Source organism: Rattus norvegicus, chromosome 6, assembly GCF_036323735.1.
Source record: "Rattus norvegicus strain BN/NHsdMcwi chromosome 6, GRCr8, whole genome shotgun sequence".
Taxonomy (NCBI): Eukaryota; Metazoa; Chordata; class Mammalia; order Rodentia; family Muridae; genus Rattus; species Rattus norvegicus.
In genome coordinates this window covers 106,721,618-106,739,542 of record NC_086024.1, presented here as the reverse complement: position 1 = coordinate 106,739,542, position 17,925 = coordinate 106,721,618, and the positions used below count along the sequence as shown (strand labels likewise).

Sequence of the window (17,925 nt, the reverse complement as noted above, 5' to 3'; positions counted from 1 at the left end):
GTTCTGTTGCTGCATCAAAGGGCCGTCTCTGCTCTAGTCTCCAGGCCCAGAGTAAGCAGCAATTTGAAAGGCAGCCCCCTTTTATTTTTAGCCTTAAAAAAACACCAGAGCCAACAGAGCAGTGCTCACCCAAGCATCTCTCACAAAGCTCTTACTTGACTTGGGTTGAGAAAATGACAGGGTGAGTTCTGCACCAAGAAGGGGGGGGATAAATGGGAGAGAAAAAGGACCCCCCCCAACACACACACACATTGCCAACCTCCATCCCCCTCGAGTCCTCCCCTGGGCCTGGGTGGACCCTGCCTGGGTAATCATTCCCTGCTATATTTAAAAGCCACAATGTGTTTGGAGGGGACTTAATTTCGGGATTGCGGGCGGCTGCGTCTCCCGAGGACAAGAGGGAAGCCTGTGCCGAGCTCTTGCCTGCTGTGCCGAGCTCTTGCCTGCTGTCGGGACTTCAGGGCTACCAACTCGGGGGAATCCAGGTCAGGACGAGTCGCCTCCTTGCAGCAGCCGTCTGCTCCGATGCTCTAGGTTCCAGGCTCAACGGTTGGGTTGGTGGCTTTCGGGTAGGGCTTGCATCCGCATTCTATCTCCCGGGGCTCTCTGAACGCTAGGTCCGTGCTTGGTGTCCCAGGCCCGCCGAGAAGCGCTGTGGAAAACTCCCCTCCGCGCGCGAGGCTAAATATGCGCGGCTTGTCATTTGGTGTAGCTGTCTCCCAGCTGATAGGGTGACGTCGAGTTTGGAGGCTTGGAGATTGGCTTTTTGATTTGGCTCCTTGCGGAGGCTTAATGGGCAAAGCTCTAGGCTCGCCCAGAAACCAGCCCCTACGCTCGTCCCCTCTGTGCGCGGCGAGGCCGAGACGTCTCCGGTGGTGACAGCGGGCGAGGCTGAGCCGCGCGCTCCCAGCCCGGGGAAAGCCCGGGCGACGCGGCAGCCAGCCCCCGCCGGGGTCCCTCGGAGCCGCCAGGGCGCGCCGCGTTGCTCTCCGTCCCGCCCCTCCCGCAGGGATCCCCAGGCGACAGCGACCGGGACTCCGGGCCTTGCCTGGGCCACTCAGGCAGTCCCTGCTTCTTGGCTGGGTGCCGAGGGTCCGTACAACCCGCCCTGCTCCCTGGCCCCAGCGATCGAGCTCCAGATGCGCTGCCTGGTAGCCCCCTGACAGCTGCTAGCCCACGAGCTCCGGCCGGCAGCCGCGGCGGACTGTCATGCCCTGGACGCCGCTGCAGCCGGCCCGCAGCCCGCGGGGGCGATGAGCCGCTGCGGCCGGTGAGGAGCCGGGCGGCGCGGGCATCGTGCACCTTCCTAGCCCGCCTTACTTGCCCATTGAGCTCTGGAAGCTAAGGGGAATCGGTGAGTAATGGGATAAGCCCACAATCCCCAAGCCCCGGAGGACGGCAGAGGCAGGGGATGCCTGCCGAGATCCCGAGATCCCAAGCCTGATATGCTCACGAGAGGGTCCCTGGTGGAGAAGAATCATAAGTTATTTCTCAAGATCATTCGCATGCGGTGCCTTGCGGCGGGTTTAGTGCCAGAAAAAGTGGGGGAGGGTGGCCGGGAAAGTGTATGTTGTATATGCGGTGTTGGGGGAGAATCTGGGAGGGTGTCTAAGCTAGGGTGCTGGGGGTGCCGTGAGAGATGCCTGTGAGCCATAGTACTGGAAACAGTCCTGCTTTGGGGTTGATGACTTAGGGGCGGGGTAGCTCAAAGAGGAAGCTGCATGGCCCTGTGTGTGTGTGTGTGTGTGTGTGTGTGTGTGTGTGTGTCTGTGCATGTGTGTCACGCCGGTGAGCTCCTGGGCTGAGTGCCCACCTGGTTCTGAGGCTAGGAAGGGGACCGCGTTATTCCCTTGGCGCGCGCGCGCATGCGCGCGATAACACACACACACACACACACACACACACACACACACACACACACACACACACACGAACTCACGCGCACACGCACGCACGCGCGTACCTCAATGTTGGGACTCCATCGCTGCTGGCCCATAACCGCAGCCCCAGTGCACTCCCTTCCCTCCAGCCCTGGAGGGCTCTTGGGCCAAAGGGTACCCCGTAGTCTGAGAGATCTAGGGCTGCGTGGAGAACTGTGAAAGTGTATAACTAAGCTCCCCTTTTTCCTTCAACACACACACACACACACACACACACACACACACACACACACACACACACACTACACACGCAGGAGCCCTCATTTTAAGGCCAGGCTGCTTCTGCAGGCCCTAGCTGACCTGCCCTGAGGACCCAAGCCACACTGGGGCAGAGGATGAAAATGATTTGCTAGAGGGTTTTCAGTGAAGGAGGTAGTTTTTCTTTTTCATTCGTTGTGTTTTATTTTTAACCGGGAAAGGGGGGGGGCATAAAACAAATGCCTTTAATGCAGTGCTGTAAATTTCCTCACTCACTGCTTGCCTCCTATCCGCTCCCTCTCTTTCTCTTTCTCTTTTGGCAATTAACAAACAAACAAACATCTGAACGCTTGGTGTTAAGGTTTTCCAGGCAGAAAGATTGAAATTGGGTGCAATTTATCAGAAATGTAGGCTGCAGCTGGGCACCAGGTGCCCAGCTCCTGGGTGGTCAAGAAACCACCAAAGGGAGGGCTGGGGGAACACATAATGGGAACACATCCGGTTCGTCTGGTAGGGTACCAAAAGGGAAGCCTGCAGGCCTCCAGCGACCCGGTGACTCGCAGCAGCTCCTGTGATTAATCTTCCACAGCTGTTGTGCCCCATCCACTTGAGCTGTGCTCTTGTTTACCTCAGGGTTTTCAAATATAGCGGCTGCGCCATGCTCTTCCTGAAATGGGGAGGGTGGGGGTGGCAGAGTGGGGTGGCGAGAGTGGGGGGGAAGTTCACTAAGTACAGGCCAGTGACCTCCCATCTTCCCACCCTGCTGGCAGACTCTGGCTGGCTGATCTAACTTTGGGAGGAAGCTGCCTTGTTGTGTTGGTGATTGGATGGGACTGGTTGGTCACCCTGGTCTCTTTAAATAAATGAACTGTGTGTGTGTGTGTGTGTGTGTGTGTGTGTGTGTGTGTGTGTGTGTGTGTGTGTGTATCTGCAGAACTGGGACTTGATCACAGAGGTTCTTTCTTTACTTGAAGACAGGAAGACTATGGTGCAAGTCCCCCTACATGGAATGTTTATTGTTCTTCTAGATTTCCTTATTTCATACACCCATAATCTGAACCCCCAACTTTGAAGTGATCTAAGATGCAGCTGAATTTTACTGGTGTGACTGAGCAATGGGGGAGGGTATGCAGGGAGCGGGGAGGAACACAGCTCTGGACCTGGACCATGAGCTCCAGGAAGAGAAGAAAGAAGGTTTGCCTTTATCCACACTGTATCCCCAGGGCCTATCCCTGTGTCCAGCAGAGAGCAGGCACTTGGCAATTGTTTGGTTAAACAATGGAATCGGAGGAGGCACGTGTTGCATCTTCCCCTCTCTGGGCATCTTCTACTCCCAGTAGAAGAAGGGAGAAGGGAGAGTTTTCGAACTGTTTTTGCTGCTGTTGGCTTTGTTCTGCTTGAAAAAAAAACCAAGCCAGGCCTGGCAGCAAAGGTCTGTAATCTCAGCAGGAGGATTATAAATCCAAAGCCTGTCTGGGCAATCTGTGAGATCCCATCACTGACAACGACAACAACAGCAGCAGCAGCAGCAGCAGCAGCAACTTGGTGTTTGGGGGAGGGGCAGAAAGACAAGGTTGTATGTAGCTCAATGGTGAAGGACCTGATTAGAGTGTTTATTTAATCTGTAGTACTATAAAAATAAAATCCCTTCACACTGGGCCCCTCAGTGAGCTGACAGCCAGATTCACTTACCCCAGACCTCTTCTATTCCTGTTTGGAACAATTTGTGTATGTTTTGTGTGCACGCGTGCGTGCATGTGTGCGGGTGTGAGTGTGCGTGTGTGTATGTAATCTCGGGTCACAGTGGTGGATATTGTCCATAGGCAATAATGTGGCATTGTTTCCCACCCTGTGTGGTATATCCATTGCCCTCAATCAGGATTTGGAAGACGCTACCATCTTGATTTCCCTTCACATGGCTACATTTGATGAGTAGAGATGGGTAACTCCCCTCACTCAAGCACTTGTTTTACCTAGAGGGTGAAATATTTTCTCCAAAAGAGAAAGCCTTTACTTCTTTTCTCGGGGAGACATTTATTGAACAAGCAAGCAACCAGTAAGCACCTACTCTGCCAGACAAGAGCTGGGTACAGAGGCAGGCAAAATGAAACGGTTCCTTTCCTCATAAACATACATCCTCCCAGGTACAACCAAGCAGTGAATAGGCAATTAGTGTATAAAGTGATTTCTGCCCCATGAGGGGCTATGGCAGATCAGTGGAAGTAAATAGAAATGATCACCTCTCCTCGGGGTCTTGGGGCTCGGGGAACAGCTAAACCAGAAAGGAAGTATGGGTTCAGGTTAGTTTTGCTGAAAGCAGGGAGAAGAGAGAGAAACAGGGTCAAGCTGTGAAGGGCTTGCACTCCATGCTAAGGAATTGCATGGCATTTTTCCAGTGAGGCATTAGGAAGGTGTTAACTCCAGAAGTAAAGGATCAAATTGTTGTTTTATACAATATGCAGAAACTGGCTGACGCTGGGATGTAGAGCCAATGGGAAATCTCTATAGATCCCCAAGTAGGCTGGTGGAGAAAGGGACTCCTCTGTTCTCATTTGAAAACTCGAGTGCTCTTAGACATTTGGTTATGAGCCTAGTCCGTAGTGGCTGAGCCATCTCTCCAGCCCTACCATGTTCTTTCAATGAAGGCGGTCCACTGCTTTTCTTTAATGAGGTTGGTTTATGTTTGACTGTTCATTTGTTCAAGTGTCTTGAATAGACATTCTAAACCCAGCCCTGGGCAGAGAAGCCCAGAAGGAAGAAATGGCTGGAGATGTATAAGACACACTTCCTGAGCACAAACCCAGAACTATGAGAGTTGGGGGAGGCCTTTGAGGATATAAAAGGTCCCCCAGAAGGAGCCTGGGAGAATGAGAAGGACTTACGTTTATATTAAGTCTGTAGAGACTTTGGAACAAGACTTCTAGATTTAAAAATTCACGTGTATGAAGATAGATTTCTTTAAAGAACTGTATGGCGAGTGGATAAATCTAATTGCAGGATCCTAGATACTTGGCTAGTGTCCAGGGTCACACCTACTAAGAAAACCATTTTATTCTATCTTATACATAGTATGGGACAGGCCAAGGAGAGACTTGACACTTTGATTGACAATTAAAATGGCCCTGGGTGCACAAAAGTGCCAGGTCATGTAAGGACTGGGTCCAGAAGTAGGGCTAGAAGCTAATCCTACCCTAGCTTCCAGGTGGTACCTTCTAAATCCTTTGAGAGGAAAGAGCCTCAGCTCCTCTTTCTACCTTGTCACTACTCTCAGGACCAGGAAACCCCACCCCCCACCCCACCATCTCTTTTCCTGATAGCAGCCACTCTCTTCCTAAACTGGACTCCTTCTCTTATCTGGAATATCTTGTTCCTTTAACACAGAATCCTGTCTCTCCACAAATCCCTGTCTAAACAGAGTGCCGCCTGACCCCTTTCCCCTCCCTACCACCCTCTTATCTTACCTTTATTAAATGATTGTAACTGTAGTGTGATCATTGGTCTATCTCCTTATCTCTCAATTGCTCATCACCTCCCACCTTTCTCCACTGTCTAGGACCTCTCACACGCCACATTATAGTGAACATTTGTTCTCCTCACACCATACTCTCCTCCATCAGACAGCATGGACTATTAGCTCCTTAGAAATGTCCTGGCTGGACTTCTGGTGGGCTGAGCTCTCCTCTGGTCTCTCATCCACTTCCCCTCAAAGAATCTATCCCCTTCCCAGTTTTCCTTTTCTCCATCATTTCTGGGCAGTCTTTCCTGGTGGTCAGGATGTTCCTAGAGCATGTGCCTTTAGCTCCCTGTACCTATGCCTTATTACCAGCTCCTTGTGCATTGCCTACAACAGGATGCCCATCAGCTTTAGGACTTGAAAATACTCAATGAACCTTAGCTGATCTTCCTCAGTGCGTAGTCCTGAGTTGCCTTCTCTTACAATAATTTAGGGCTTTCTCAAGATAACTGGCAGTGCTCTAGGCCCCCAAATACTCCAGCCATCCTGTTTCAACCTTAACACTTCTTCCCCCTGGAAGAAGGGGACACATTAAAAACTATGCAAACTATTAAGAAGCTGTTACAAACAATGCCTTGGGGCCTTCATTAAGCTCCGCCCACACTACCCACATGGCCATACTCCCTTGCTAGTCAGGCAGGAAAAACCCCCTCGTGCCTGTTCCTTTTTGCTCCTTAGAAGGAACTTAGGAGAGGAGAGTGAACTTAAAGGGAATCACGAAGCGAATTAAGATAGCGAGCATAGTCAAAGGCAGCAACTAGAAGTTGCTCCTTGTGATGGGAGGCCCACACACACCACTGGGGTTGACTGTATGAAGGAAGCCCCCAACGATATCTCAGAGAAATGACCCTGACTGCTTGCCAGACTCCATTCGTTTCTCATTTAGGCAATGATAGGACTGAATCCCATATTTCAACAGTTTGAAACTTCAGCTGAATGAAATGGCATTAAAATGAACCAAGCTTCAGGAGAATAGGCTGAAGAAGACTTGTATGAAGGACTGTGTGTTCCAGCCTCCCTGTGCCACTCAGCCATAAGTCAGAAGGATGTCAGCACCCTCTCCATGAGTAACGTCAACACTAGAGTCTAGAGGTGGACGCTCTGAAACAGCCAAGGTCAGGAAGAAAAGAGACATCTCGGTGTTTCTCACATGTCTATCCTCTACCCCAATGTCCTTTCAGTTCAGGCATTGCTTTTTCTTGGCCCTTCCTCATCTAACATACTCCTTCAGGCCTGGTACAAGGAGACTTATGTACTTAGAGAAGGAAGGTCTGGTTTTGGCTCCATACTTACTGGTGTAGAAACCTTGGCAGCTGACGAGATGGTTCAAGGGAGAAGGGAGGAGGCCTTTGTAAACTCTTGGCACATCAACTGGCTAAATCTTTGTTGAATAAATGATGCAGTATAAATATTGGTTGTCTTTATCATATACTCTGGAAGGGGGTGCAAGAAGAAGGCTTGAGTTGAGAGAGGGAACTGTGGTGATTTAGATTATGCTCCAAAACCACATGGTTCTCCTAGTGCTTTTGGAGGGGGCATTAGCTGTCTCCTCTCAGTATACATGGTTTCTGAATCACTTAATCCTATAGTCAGTATTCATTAATTCATTCATTCAATAAATACTTACTGAGCCCGCCTTACGCCAGACTGAAGCACTGTGCTGAGTGGAGAGGGCACATTCCTTGCCCAGATAGAATTTTTTATTCCCTAAGTCAACAAACAAATCAAGAAAACGAACAATGTGTTCAGCAAGTGATCTGTGCTATGAAAGATGTTGTGGATTGTTGTTTGTATTTTCTGTTCCCTTAAGAGGGTTGTACAGACTCAGGTGAAGTCACATGAGATCTTAATTGGCCGGAGAAGGCTAAAGCCTGTGATTGAACAGTGGAAGGAAAAGTTTTATAGAAAAAGAGGAAGGAAACGAGAGGGGGTTGGGGAGGGAGATGGAGGATGGGAGAAGACAGAAGAAGAAGATGGGCTGGGGCCACATGGCCTGAAGCTAGAGATTTTACATATGAGCAATAGAGTAATGTAGGGTACATTTGTCCCATCTAGATGTGTAGATTGTATTTATATCAATTGCATTTTGCGTTCTTCGTGCAGGCATTTTGGGCTTGGAGATTTATCGCTGTAAATCTGGTTGTTCTATTACAAGTCTCTAGTGCTATCATTTTACGGGACTAAGGGGATCTGAGCGAGCCGGTAGTTGGCTTTCTGTAGGCCAACCACAGCAGGCGGATGGCCAGGGAAGTGTGAGTGGCTAGGCAGCAGGCTGGCCTCAGGAAATAGGGAAAGACAGCCGCTTAGGGCTGGCTGATGGAGGTGGGCGAAACTGTCTGTGCCTAGCTGGACTTAGCGTGGATCGGTTTTTAAAACTACACACGACAGAAAGATATGGAACATGATATAAGAGAGTCCAGGAGAAGGGCCACCCTCAGATAGGACGAACGGGGAGAGCCTGGCAAAGAAGGTGGCATCTGAGACCTGAGTGAAATGAAAAAAAGTGACATTTGTGGCTATGTCCATAGTTAGATCCATAGTTAGCTTTTGCTAGAAATATTAGATAACCTTATCTTAGTGGAGCTTAAAGCCTATCAATAGGAGGTAAAGTTGGACAATTCATAATTAGAAGAGGAAAAGAATTTCCAGAAGAGCAGGAATTCAAGGAACGACGTGATCTCAGCAGTAGATATTTTTAAAAGACATTTTTGGTTGGTTTGGGTAGCAGTAGCCTGTAATCCCAGCACCAGGAGACTAAAACAAGATAGTAAATTCAAGGCCAGTGTGGGCTACACAGTAAGTCCCTGTCTCAGGAAAAAAAAATCATCTTGTTTTTGTGGAACAAAGATGGTAAGGGGTGGGACATGACTGGCAGCTGTTGCACTGTGGCAGTAGGCAAGGCAAGGTACGTAGTTCTCATTGGGTAGAGGTTAGAGTGTGACACATGTTTGTACCCAGTATATCGTGAGAACGTATGCAGGCAGTATGATCTCTAAAGAACCTTCAAGTTTGATGGCACACAACGAATACCCAGCAGATACCAAAACCACTACCACCCACTACCCATGAACCAATAACCAGATTAAGCTTTCTTGTCCTCAAACTTGGCTTTGAGTTAGTTAACCTTAACATTTTGTACTTTAAAAAAATTCCTCCCAGCACTACTTCCCAGGAGGGACACATTCCATAAATTTAGTTCCTTCTGAATGAACTACATTCTTATTTTTGACAGACAGAGGGTGTCCAACCCCACCCCTTCTCTGATGTCCCTAATCAGTGTTTTTAAGTCCCTGGACCTTTTGCTTGATTTAGATACTATCCTTGTGTACACTTCTCTTAGCTTGGTGAGGATGGGGACAGGCACTCCCTCATCTGTGTCTCTCCAAGGTTTATCATATCTGGGTTACTGAATCAACAAACAGCCCTTCACCTCCTTTAGACCAAAGAGAACACTTGTGCCTTGGTTCAATTCCAAGGACTGCCTGCCCTCTTCCTGGAGAGCTGAGAACTCCTGTTGGTCTTACTTGTCCAGTGCTCCATGAAGTCCTAAGTTCAGTAGGGGTGTATGACTTGGATGTCTTTGTGCTGATTCCTCCAATTTCCATCTCTTTGAGCCTGGATCTCTGAGCCAGATGGAGCATTGGAGGGCCAGTGTTGATGGCGAAGATGCTGTGTGCGATGATCGTCCTGCGACTCCTCATTCCTTTCTTTCCCTGTCACCTTGATGGCACTGTTCTCCAGATTAGACTGATTCTACTTAAGTGTCTCTGAAGCCTATGTCTTCCTCAGCATCTGGTTCTCTTCCCTCTCCTGCCTAGTGCCGAAAGAGCCTACGCTGGCCCTGATTTTGTCTGTCCATGGAGTTTCCATGCTGCTAGCACTGCAGACTGCTTGTCTAAAAGAAAACACTAATCCTATCTCTTCTCTGATTAAAAAACTTTCAGCCTATATTGCTTCTCCTATTCTCCAAGTGATGCCCAAATTCTTTGACCAGGCATTCATGAATTATAGAGATACCCCACCTACTTCCACAGTTTTCAGATGTCCTCTTCTACAACACATTGTCTGCCTTTCCCTAAATGCAAAGTGCTTATTCAAGTGTCCTTCTAGCATGGGCTTCCTGCTACCCATGTTGTCAGTACATTGGCTTTCACATAGCTATACCCCATTCAGTTTTCAAATCATAGATACAATGTTAGCTGGATCATAGAACTGGTTCCAATGATCCCATGCCATTTTAACCCTTTTTTCAAATTTTCTTGACACATGATTATATGGACTCCCAAGTATAGTACTTGCTTTGTCCTAATTATTCAGCTTTCTGTCACTTTGCTCCAATGCAATGTGTGCTTCTCAAGAAGGATTATATTTTTGTTCATATTACTCAAATTTGGAAATCTTTGCTCACAGCCTCCCTGACAGATGGTTCTCCAACCTCCAGTTGAACATTGCCAAGGGTTGGGGAAATCTTTGGATATGATTCTTACTAAGTCTTTTTTGCATATCCATTCAGTAAATCTATACTAAACATCTACTCCATGCTAGACACTAATTTAGGCAATGAGGATACAGAAATCTCATAGAAAAATCCCTAAGCCCTCTTAGAACTTACTTTTCTAATTTTTAGTTTGTGGGTGGGGAAAAATAAATTTAGAACAAAGGTTTAATCTTCTCACAATAAGCCAGCCTGTGTCACACAACTAAGCTGCATACAAGCATGAGTTTGTGAGTGACCGAATAAACCAAAAGCTCACAGAAGGGAGAGATGACCTGTGTTCTTACCTCCAAAAGGAAACAACTAGAAATACATTTGCTGTAAACAAGTGAACAGCATCCCTTTCCTGTGAAGATAAGAGAATTCTATTTTTATGTATTTTCAGTAAAAGTATAAAATGACATGTTTAGAGAGAGCAGCAAAGAGAAAATATCCTTATGTAGATGGAGAATACTGTCCTTATCAAATCATGAAAGCAAACAGTAGTCCTTGAAGGTCAGATGCTTGCCTACTATATAGCAAGACTTAATTGTAATTACTTGTAGATCAAGTGGAAGTTCTCCTGGTCCAAGAAAATCCTTAATGGTTGAAATCTCTGAGATATGTATATTTTTCTTTATTAAGATTTTCTTATGAAAAACTTTTTTGAAGACATTTCTTCTGATTTTCTTACTTAAGACTCTCAGACTTAGCAATATCGCAAAGATCAATGGAAGAACTTTATAAAAACACAAATACTTAGGCTCGACTACTAGGAAGCCTAAACTTAGAGCTGAGGTTGAATCTATATTTCTACACTTTTCAGGGTTCAAGTTATTCTGAAGCACAGACATCTCTAGAATGTAGACTAGGAGGACTATGGGAAAATGTAGATTCATATACAGGAAAGCAAACTTAACCTATGCAGAGGCCCTACTCCTCCCAGGTCTTCAGAATGTTCCTGGCATTGATGATGGCCCAGATTATCTGGATTTTAGTAAATTATAATGTATCTTTGTGTCATGGAATTTTATAGTGACAAAGGATGTAAAAATTCAACATCTCAGCCACTATTAGTAGATTTTCATTAAGAACAAGATGGATAGATCACTCAGTAATTAATAGCACTATTTTTGTAGAGGATCTGGTTTCCAGCACCTATGTGGCAGCTCAGAATTGTCTGTAATTCCAGTAACAAGGAATCTGATGCCCAGTTCTGGCCTTCACAGGTACTTCTTGTGGGTAATACACATACACACACACATGTAGACAAAATACTCATACGTGCAAAAAATAAACACCATTTTAAAAAGAAAAGTTAAGCAACAAAATCGTCTCTGAGTTCTAATTCCTCATGGAACTTCCAGAAAAGTCTAGACATTGTGCCCGTACACAGATAATCTCAAGACAGTGTAAACATGCTTCTGTGCTAATCAAAGTCTTAACAAAACGAGTAAGTCATTTTTAAAGCAGAAGAGGAGTACATCATTAGGGGACGCTTCCCAGAAGAAGTAGAGTGTCTTGAGACCCAGGCTGGTACACTATTCCACCATCCTCTCATTCCCTGGAGCTTAGAAACAGACTCTACATTTGGCATACTGAGTCTAAAGGCTCACACGTGACACTCGCTTGGCTAATGGATCTCTTGTGAGTTATCAAATCACTAAGCCCCTGTATCTTCAGTTCTAAAACACAGAATGATGCCCTTCTCATTGTGTGAGGTGTTAAATAGATGATACAAAGGTTGCTAGCACAATGCCAGGCATCGAATGTTCTTAATGTATGCATGTGATCACTTTTTTATTGTCCCTTTAAAGTTCATGATTCATACACAGTATGAGGAGACAGAAGCTCTGCTCTGTCCATGGACTTTCTTTTCTAGTGTGTGTGGTTTCCTGGAAGATTGTCTGCAGGGTCCCATAACATCACCATACATGTGAGGTGCCATTTAAATGTGAGAAGGTCAAGAGAAGGCGAAAGATGACATTTTCATGAGATTGGAGAAGGAAGAACCATGAACTATTGCTCCCTGTGTTGCTGTGAGGTTATCCACATTGTTTTAAAGCTCTACCGTACTTCAGATATTTCCCATGTTTCCACCAGACAGCCACCTACCTGTGTGTTCAGAGCAGAACAGGAAAGAGTATTCATGATTTCCCAGGTTATGGTTATAATTAATTATTCTTATCTCTGTTTATCTCCATCCTTCATCAGAAGGTTTGATGTGAATTATACTCATTTATGGCTGTGCCCCAACTACTAGCACAGTGTCTGGGCCTAAATCGACAAAGAACAGTTGCTTACAAATGAAGACTCACCTTGACCTTGTCTTGACCATCTGTTCCTACCACCATCCCTTGGCTTAGTCTTTAACCACAGTTCTCTTTGGGAGTCTAAACTCCAAGCCTGGCTCTTCTACTGCTGTGGGCTGATCTCACTTAAATGTGTACCTTCCCAGTGATTAAAGCATCCTTGAGCTAGATAACTATAAAAGCTGTCAGACCCAACCTGAGCTTTATAGATGATTTAGGTATTGCCCTGAGAGAACCATGGGTCTCCCATTCACTGAGATACAACTAGGAATCATCTTGCATTGTGCTTTCAAATCCAAGGCTTTCCATTTTTGCATACCTCGGGGCATGTGGAACCTCCAGGTTTGTGGAATCATCCAGAAAGACTCATTTTGTTCTATCTGGGTTCTTGCTCAAAGGATCCCCCAAAGCTGGGACCCACTATTATGTGTTGCAGAAGCAGACGTCCAAAATCCAGATGCCTATGTTTCTCCTTAGTAACTGTGATCTTGCTCAAATTACTTAGCTTTTCTGAGCTCTAATGGGCCATCTGCAAAATGGAACTGAAAGAGCCTTCTTCCCTGGGAAGATGAGGAGAAATAATAGTGCAGGGAAAGCATTGTGTATCCCTATGTTTCCCTCCATGGACCCAGGTTCTATTGTGTCAGCCAGGCCATCTAAACATTAGAAGACATATCTGTCTGTCATACCCTTTAGACAGAGTAGGGAGTGAGTGGCTGCATTTCTCACTGTGTCTTGCTTGGAGACAAGGACTCTACTCAAATGCTGCCCCTCCCCCAAGGTGGGCAGAGAAAACACAGGACACGTTGCAATGTGCCTGCACCCAGATGCCATGTCACAGCAAGTGCAGGCCGGCTACATCTATAACTTTAATGTAAATTGGCTGTGACGCCTGTGCAGGGGCCCAGATTTAGAAGCAGAGCAGGATGGCTCTACCGAGGCTGGTGACAGGCCCTAAGCTCTGTTCCCATTGGAGAACGTGGAGGGCGTAGCAGGAGGGAGAATTGTTCAGTCTGGCCTGGCGGCATTGTTTTATTAATGATCTGGATGGGCAGAGGAACAGTGATTTTAATTAAATTTGCCATTGATATTAAAAGATGTCAGGAACCACTGCTGAGGACAGAGACACCTTGCAGAAGGCCCTGGGAGTTGTGGGGCAGCACATTAGGAAAATAAGCCAGGAAACAGACAGGAGGTCATGGGCTGGGCCGGGACATGAGGGAGCAGAATGGGGGCAGAGGGTCGCTCTGTGTTGAATAGAACATAGTTTCTTTTTCATTCGTGTCTGCTCAGGCCCAGGATGTATTGTGTATAACCCTTCTCCTACAGGCATCCTAAGATTTGGGGAAAATGGATTTTTTAAAAATACAAATCGGGGGGGGGGGGGGCGTTGGGGATTTAGCTCAGCAGTAGAGCGCTTGCCTAGCAAGCGCAAGGCCCTGGGTTCGGTCCTCAGCTCCAAAAAAAAGAAAAAAAATACAAATCGGACCACATCATTCTCCTGTGTAAAATCCCATCGTTGGTTTTCCTTATCTTAGGATAGAAACCTATTTTCTCGGCCTTCGGTAGAAACCCTGTGGAGAATGTGCTCTCTCCTGCCATTGGCTTCGTCTGTCTCCTCTTCCCCATACTGTATTCCTTGTAATCCAAGGCACACGGTGGTCTTCCTCAAACCTCTGTATCTTTGCCTAGACCTTTCTCTCTAACCAAAATGCCCTTCCTACTTGCTTTTCTTCTTCTTCTTTTAAAGCTCGAAGACCTATTTCAGGGATCGTCTCCTTCAGAGCCGCCTCCCTGAATCCCAAGCTGGCTCAGCACCTCCCTGAGTATCCACGGCATTCTGTCCTCACCCTACATTTCGTAGAAAAGCTGACTATGTTCACGTCTTTCCACTCCTACTCAAGTGTACCTTTGTGGGCAAACACTGTCTCAGTTTTCATTTTACCCACTGGCATGTAGTGGCAAATCGCAGGCTTTTGTCAATATTTGCCAAGCTGAGTGACGAGAGGAAGAGTATTTGGGTGGGTGTGAGGAACAGGCAGCCAGCATAGCCCTGTAAGCCTGGGGACTCGGAAGCTCTGTCAAATGGTTAGTGTCTTCTATGTGGGAACAGTGACACAGCCACGTTGCTCCTGGGTTCATACCAGACTGGAAGCAGACTGGTGCCACCAATGTTCCCATCTACCATTTACCAAACTCGGTCATTTTCATAAAACCGAGCAGTCAAAACGGTACATTTTATTCCATTTCCCTGTGTGTTTTGGCCATATTCTTGATTTCTTTTTTTGCCTTACACTTTGAGTAAATAATTTAAAAAAGACCCACTTTTCTCAAAAAAAAATAAATAAAAATAAAAGTATCACTAACTCTATAGGGTTCTTATAAATATTAAAGGTAGCACGATATATGCAGTAAGTACTTTAAATAGCAATTACTGTTAATTTATTTTTCAAGTTGAGTCCTATTCCCGAGTCTGGGTTTTTAAGAGGACAAGGAGATAGCTTCGCAGGTTAGAATCTGTCTCAGTTTGTGTTTGGGTCTAGGCCAATGGCATTAAAATAAACAGATGCTTGCCTTGGCCATTGCAGTGGTCCTCTGACAATCTCACAATCTCACAGCCACAGTCTATTTCCTGGTGGGACCAGAAAGGACTAGTAGGCTCTCCAAGTATTTTCCATCTTGGACTCCAAACACTGGACTTCAATAGCTGTTTACTAGCCGGTTCCCTTGCTCTCTTTTCCTTTTGTTCTTGCCTCTGGTACATTTTCTCAAGGAACCATCCTCTTGTTCTGGCCCAGGGACCGTGTGCTTATTCCTCATGAAAACCCTGCACCACAGTGTGTCTACAGGGCCCTCGAGTTTCTGGCTGCATTCTAAGAATAAGTAAGAGCTCTTGCCTTTGCCCTATTGATCAGGGACAACCACTGTGATGCCCATGTCCTCTCTCACTTGGGGATGCCACCTTCTGTCACTGTGGGCTATGGATTCAAAAACTGCTTCAGCTCCATCTCCTCATTCATGGGGATGAGAATCCACTAAGTCAGGAGTTTTGAAAGTAGAGGCTAAGATCCTCCTTTGTCCACATTCCCGAGGCTGAATGAGTGTCAGACTTGTGACTGGGATCTCTGGGCACAAGACCATTTTTAACCTTGAATTGTGATGCCGAACCTCACTGTTCCCCATGGTCCTTCATGACTCCTTTATCCCCTGAGTTATGTCTAAGGCAGAGGACTAAGCCACTGTTCTGAGGACCTGTTTCTGGACTAGTATGAGCCAGGCTACTGTCCTGGGCAGTATAAAGGGGAGTTAATCCATAGTTCCTTGGAAGGAAGACCTTTGTAGTTAATACTATGCACTGGATACTGAGCGTGAGTTTTAGAATTTTAAAGAGAACCCATCCAACCTCTAAAGTCGAGTAATGATTTGTCTATGAGATCTTTATATATTCCCAAAGAAATTAGCTATAATTTAGATCATAAAATAGTTTTTGAAGAAGGCTGATTGATCTCTCAGGAAGCTTTTTTGATAGCTACATTTTATTCATTTCAAAAGCACACATTTACTGAACACTGCCAACCTCTATTTAGGATTCCACAGTTAATAGGAGAGACCCAACCCCTGTTCTTACGTCATCTCAGCTTAACGGATAAGACATAATTCATCTAAATAATAAAAAAGAAACATAAAATTTCAAAGTATCTAAAAATGTCATAGAGGGAAAGAATCCAATGAGAGTAAATAACAGGAAAAAAAGCCCACCCGGTTTTATCAATGAGAGGAAGTTATTGTTTGTTTCGGAAAGTGACAGTTGATACAGGGCATCGTTGTGATTGGAAAGCACAAAGAAGAAACTCTCCTTTCAAGTATGAATAATGGCATGGGCAGAAGTTCTGAGGCAGACGCTAGCTTGTCTAATCAGGGTGAAATGAAGGAAGGGCATTGTTAAAATGTAGTGAGAGAGTGACAGGGGATGAACTGGGGAGATAATGAAAGAGGTGGCTCCTGTGAAGGTTGGCTGGTCACAGCAGTGAGATTTATACAAAGAGCAAGAAGAAAGCCATGAAAGAGCTTCACTAGGGGAGTGGCATGCTTAGATCTGTTTGTTTGTTGTTGTTTGGTTGGGAGGTTTTTTTTGCTTGTTTATTTATTTATTTATTTATTTATTTATTTATTTATTTATTTATTTATTATTCTTATTACTATGTTTGACTGGGAATATTGCTCAGTGGTAGAGTACTTGTCTAGCATGTGTGGGGTCCTAAGTTTGAATCCCAGACTCCCTATATCACTACAGCTGAGCAAGGAAAGCAGAATTGAGGTTTAGTTTCAGGCAAGAGTTGAAGTGGGGCGTCTAGCTGGAAGGCTACTTACTGTGCAGGTCCATGGGATAAGGAGCAGTAGAGGTTTGGACCATGATGGCTGTGGTTAAGATTGGGAAGAACGTTTATAGGACTTAGTTTGAACTGACTGCAGAGCAGGACAGAGAGGAATGTTTGCATGTGCGGTATCTCTCACAAATAACTGGTAGATAGGGGGCGGGCCGGCGTGGGGAGTGCTGTTTTCAGAAATGAGAACCAGTGAAAAAGCACAGCCAATGGGGACAATTGGGACCTTGAAACCTTTAAGGTACTGCACAAACAGAAGTCTGTGGTCCTACATTACTAGTTACACTCCATAAGATTCTAAGGAAGGGAAGGTGGTGGCTTGCTTATATATATATTTAAAAACAAGTTCGCTTGGTTGTTTTCTGAGTGAGCCAGTAAGTGAAAGGTCATATAGCCTCAAATGATCAGAAGCCTCAACTGAAAATACCGAGTCTCCTTTTGGTCTCTTGCATGCATAGTCACCACTCAGTGCTTGGAGTCCGACCAATGAAGCTGTAATTTATTCCCAGATTCACCTCACCTTTAAAAAACTGTATATGAGACCCATTCCTGGGTTTTATTTGTAACAATTTCTACTGCTGGCCCCTTCCATGTTTTCATGTGGAGTTCAGTGGCTGAATGATCGCCATACTCATAGCCCGTTCTAAATAGGTTTAACAGGTGGAGAATCCGAAAGGCACAGTGGACAGTGTCTGAGGCACCCATTGCAACATTCACTGTGAAATGAATTTTATTATTCTTTTTACAGGAAGCCTCAGAACTCCTGGCTGCCTCCAGAAGTTTCGTATTTGAGGAAGGAGCTTTCACCCACAAGAGCTCAATCACACCCAGAGCAAGGTGTGCTATACCAGGGACCAGCCCATGAATCACATGCTCAATTCAGCACACATACTTGCAGACCTGAGTTGTGCAAGGTTCTTGAGTATGAACACAGGGCAAGAAAGACCGAAATTTCTAGCAATAGTGTAAATAAGAAGGAAGATGGGGAATCAGCCTCTTCTTTAAGTTGATTCTAGGGACAAGTGGAGCTACAACTCAGGACTAGGAGGTATCACTTGAATTTCTATCCCTAGTCTTGCCAGCTATTTCAAACCATTCTTCA

The 17,925-nt window shown here is 45.9% G+C and overlaps 1 protein-coding gene across 12 annotated transcripts in view; it reads left to right on the top strand.

Moving 5' to 3' along the window:
* The first annotated feature begins 334 nt into the window (after positions 1-334).
* Slc8a3 (solute carrier family 8 member A3) overlaps positions 335-17,925 on the top strand; it is a 133,598-nt gene continuing 116,007 nt past the window's right edge. For 5 of the 12 annotated variants that reach the window (XM_017593993.3, XM_017593987.3, XM_039111703.2 and 2 more), the window contains exons 1-2: positions 1,165-1,354; positions 17,572-17,660. The gene's annotated coding sequence lies outside the window, so the exon portion shown is untranslated. Of the gene's footprint in view, positions 486-1,037; positions 1,355-17,571; positions 17,661-17,925 lie in introns of those variants that run through there. The other 7 variants (XM_063261492.1, XM_063261490.1, XM_017593995.3 and 4 more) reach the window with 5 other exon arrangements.